Consider the following 5,173-nt stretch of genomic DNA (forward strand, 5'->3'; position numbering starts at 1 on the left):
CCTAAAACCCTCGATGCTCGTTATGTAAAAGATATTATGCACTACTTTGATAATCCTGAGAAAACCCCATTCAACTATATAATGGGAGTAACGTTGGATCAACGTGAATACTTTAGGGATTATCGCTTGATGCAAAAAGGCAAACTTTTATGGGATCAAATTTATATGTTGCATTGGTATGCTCAAGATTTATGCTTGAGATATGATTTTACTTGTTGCTCTAGGATGAATGCTCCACACCTTCCCTTTTCATGTGAATCTAATGATAATGAAACATTGGCTTCTTATGCTAGAGGTATATATGATTATTATGATGTGGAACGAATAGAACAATTTGTTGCTTTTAAGGGTGCTTATGAAATTGAATCTTTGTTTGAAAAGTTTGAAGCTTTTGATGATGATGTTTATAGGCCTGAAAATTTTGCCATCCTTAAATATTACTATGATAATTATAAATTCAATTCCGATATTGATGCAATTATTGAGAAAGTCTTCGTTGTCCAAGAAGAGACTAATATTTTGCAGGAGTCTATGGAAGAAGGAATTGATGAAACTTTGAGCTCATTGGATGAAAAAGATGATGAGGAGAGCAAAGAACAAGTGGAGGAAGAACGGATTAGCTACCCGTGCCTACCTTCTAATGAGAGTAAGCCTCCAACTCATACATTATTTAATGCCCCTTCATTCTTACTGAAGGATGAATGCTATGATAATTGCTATGATCCCGTTGATTCATTTGAAATATCCCTTTTTGATGATGCTTGCTATACTTGTGGCCAAGATGCCAATATGAATTATGCTATTGGAGATGAACTTTCTAGTGTTCCTTATGTTAAACATGTAATTGTTGCTATTGCACCCACACATGATAGTCCTATTATCTTTTTGAATTCTCCAAACTACACTATATCAGAGAAGTTTGCTCTTATTAAGGATTATGTTGATGGGTTGCATTTTACCGTTGCACATGATGATTTTGATGAATGTAATATGCATGTGCTTGCTGCTCCTACTTGCAATTATTATGAGAGAGGAACTACATCTCCTCCTCTTTATGTTTCCAACACGATAAAATTGCAAGAAACTGCTTATGCTATGTATTGGCCTTTACTTGATGTTCATGAATTGTTCTTGTATGACATGCCGATGCATAGGAAGAGAGTTAGACTTTGTCATTGCTTGATATATGTTTCTTTGTGCTCACTACTAAATGCCAAATCATTGTTAATTAAAATTGGCTTTGATATACCTTGGGATCCGGGTGGATCCATTACTTGAGCACTTTATGCCAAGCTTAATGGATTTAAAGAAAGCGCTACCCGGGAGAAAACCCAGAAGTTTTAGATAGTCATTTATTTCTGTTGAGTGCTTTCATAAATTTTAAAAACAAAAAAATATAGAGGGGAACGCAAAACTTTTCAAAAAGGAAAGTGAAAGTGAGAGAGACAAGCATTGTTGAAGTGGGGGAGCTCCTTGAACTTTGTTCATGCTCACGGAAACTTTGTGAATCTTAATTACAGAAACTTTTCAACAAAAATAATTATCCCCTATTACAATTCCATTGTGTTATAAAAAATAATGTGCCAAGATTTGCCTTTAGGATGTTTAAATTGCTTGCTGGTTTGTGCGGTGCAAAATTGAAACTTTGGCTGTAGTGTGTGATTTTACATTTTTTACTGGAACGTCAAACGGTTCTGAAATTTTTTGCAATGTCTGTATATACAAAATTTTTATTTTTACTAATTTTCTCAGAATTTTTAGAGTTACATAAATATGGTGGATGTTCAAATCTTTACAGATTGTCCTGTTTTCACAAATTGCTGTTATAGCTTCGTTATTTGCATATGTTTGAATTCTTGTTGAAGCCTCCTTCACTTGGAACCATAGAATTTTGATAGCATAAAGTGGGTAATGTTTGTATATAATTATACAATAATGTTGCAGCAGTACATGATGGGATTTAATTGCCATTTTCACTAACCCCGCCACTAAAAGTTCGTTTAAGTTTTGTGTGGATGAAGTGTTCGAAGATCAAGGAGTTCTCGATATGAGGAGAAGGAGGAGAGGAAAGAGCTCAATCTTGGGGATTCCCAAGGCACCCCAAGTAAATATTCAAGGAGACTCAAGCGTCTAAGCTTGGGGATGCCCCGGAAGTCATCCCATCTTTCTTCAACAAGTATCGGTATGTTTTCGGATTCGTTTCGTTCATGTGATATGTGCAAATCTTGGAGCGTCTTTTGTGTTTATTTTTCACTTTGCTTTTATGCACCATGCTGGTATGAGATAGTCCATGGTTGATTTATAGAATTCTCATTGCACTTCACTTACATCTTTTTGGTATGGCTTTATAGAATGCTTCATGTGCTTCACTTATATCATTTGAAGTTTGGATTGCATGTTTCTCTTCACATAGAAAACCGATGTTCGTAGAATGCTCTTTTGCTTCACTTATATTTGTTAGAGAGTGATCTTTTGTAGAAAGAATTAAAATATCATGCTTCACTTATATCTATTTAGAGAGTCAACAGGAATTGGTCAATTGCATGGTTAGTCATAAATCCTACATAAAACTTATGGATCACTGAATATGATATGTTTGATTCCTTGCAATAGTTTTGCGATATAGAGATGATAAATATGTGGGAAGTACTAGTAAACGGTTGTGGTTAAGTAAGAATATTGGTGTTAAGGTTTGTGATTCCCGAAGCATGCATGTATAGTCTCTCATTATGCTATGAAAGTTGGAGCGTAATTTATCCTTGATTGTCTTCCTTATGAGTGGCGGTCGGGGACGAGCGATGGTATTTTCCTACCAATCTATCCCTCTAGGGGCACGCATAGTAGTACTTTACTTCGAGGGCTAATAAACTTTTGCAATAAGTATATGTATTCTTTATGACTAATGTGAGTCCATGGATTATACGCACTCTTACATTTCCGCAATTTGCTAGCCTCCACGGTACCGTGCATTGCCCTTTCTCACCTCGAGACATGGTGCAAACTTTGCCAGTGCATCCAAACCCCTTGATATGATACTCTCTATCACACATAAGCCTTATTATATCTTCCTCAAAACAGCCACCATACCTACCTATTATGGTTTTTCCATGGCCATTCCGAGATATATTGCCATGCATTTTCCACCGCTTTCGTTTGATGACTTGAGCATTCATTGTCATATTGCTTTGCATGATCATATAGCTGACATCGTAGTAGTAGCTCAGCCACCGTGCATCATTTTTATACATGTTACGCTAGATCATCTCTCAGAGACATTCATATAGAGTCATATTTTTTATAGGTATCGAGTTGTAATTTTTATTCCTGTTGAGTTATAAGTAAATAGAAGTGTGATGATCATCATTTTTAGAGCAGTGCCCCAGTGCAGAAAGGATGATGGAGACTATGATTCCCCCACAAGTCGGTATGAGACTCCAGACATTGAGAGAGAAAAAAGAGAAAAAGAGAAAAAGAGAAAGAAAAAAGGAAAAGAAATAAAAAAGAAAAAAGAAAACAATAATAAAAGAGAGAAGGGGCATGGTTAGTATTCTTTACCACACTTGTGCTTCAAAGTAGCACCATGTTTTTCATATGGAGTGTCTCCTATGTTGTCACTTTCATATACAAGTAGGAATATTTCATTATAGGATTAGATGCACACCCACTTGGTTTTCATATGGAGCTTTCATACACTTATAGCTCTTAGTGCATTCGTTGCATGGCAATCCCTACTCCTCATGTTGATATCAATTGATGGGCATCTCCATAGCCCGTTGGTTAGCCGCGTCGATGTGAGACTTTCTTACCTTTTTGTCTTCTTTATATTTACCCCTATCATCACATTCTATTCCACCCGTAGTGTTATATCCATGGCTTGCGCTCAGTATTGTGTGAGGGTTGAAAAAGCTGAAGCGCGTTACCAATTTCTCAGCCTGTCATCGGGGTTGTACATGATTTATACTTTCTGTTAAGAAGACAGAGCATGACAAGAGTATATGATTTTGTAGGGATAGGTTCTTTAGCATTGATATTTTGAAAGACATGATTGTTTGTTGGGATGCCTGAGTATTCGATGTGATGCAACTCCACGGAGAATTATTTTGGAATATTTGTGATTTTTGGGAGTTGGAATCACCGCAAACGGAGGCCCACACGGACCACAACCCACCAGGGCGCGCCCTCGTGTATCGTTTCATCCTTGTACATCGGTTGGACCTCTACTTCGGGCGCAAGGATTCTTATATCAGGAAAAAAATCATGTAAAAAGATCAGCACAATCGGAGTTACGGATCTCCGGGAATATAAGAAACGGATTTCGGCCAGATCTGTGGAACGCGAAACAAAAGAGAACAGAGAGGGAGATCCAATCCCGGAGGGGCTCCTGCCCCTTCGCCACCATGGAGGCCATGGACCATAGGGGGAACCCTCCTCCCATCTAGGGAGGAGGCCAAGGAAGAAGAATAAGGGGGGCTCTCTCCCCCTCGCTTCTGGTGGCGCCGGAGTGACATCGAGGGCAATGATTGGGACGGTGATCTACATCAACAATCTTGCTACCGTCAACACCAACTCTCTCCCCCTCTATGCAGAGGTGTAACACCTCTTCCCCCCGCTGTAATCTATACTTAAACATGGTGCTCAACTCCATATATTATCTCCCAATGATCTATGGTTATCCTATGATGTTTGAGTAGATCTGTTTTGTCATGTGGATTAATCGTGATCTTGGTTGGTATGATCGTATATTTTATTTATGGTGTTGTCCTACGGTGCCCTCTGTCTCGCGCAAACGTGAGGGGCCCTCGTTGTAGGGTGTTGCAATAGGTTCATGGTTTGCTTATGGTGGGTTGCAAGAGTGACAGAAACTTAAACCCGAGTAGGTGGGCTATGATCTATGGGAGTAAAGAGGACTTGATACTTAATGCTATGGTTGGGTTTCATGACCTTAATGATCTTTAGTAGTTGTGGATGCTTGCTAGAGTTCCAACCATAAGTGCATATGATCCAATTAGAGAAAGTATGTTAGCTCATGCCTCTCCCTCATATAAAATTACAAGAATGATTGTCAGTACTTGTTATTCATTGCCTAGGGACAAATAACTTTCTTGTTGACAAAAGCTCTCTACTAAAACTAAATAAGTTGTGTCTTTATCTAAACAGACACTAGATTTTATTT

Source organism: Triticum aestivum, chromosome 5B (assembly GCF_018294505.1).
Source record: "Triticum aestivum cultivar Chinese Spring chromosome 5B, IWGSC CS RefSeq v2.1, whole genome shotgun sequence".
Classification (NCBI taxonomy): Eukaryota; Viridiplantae; Streptophyta; class Magnoliopsida; order Poales; family Poaceae; genus Triticum; species Triticum aestivum.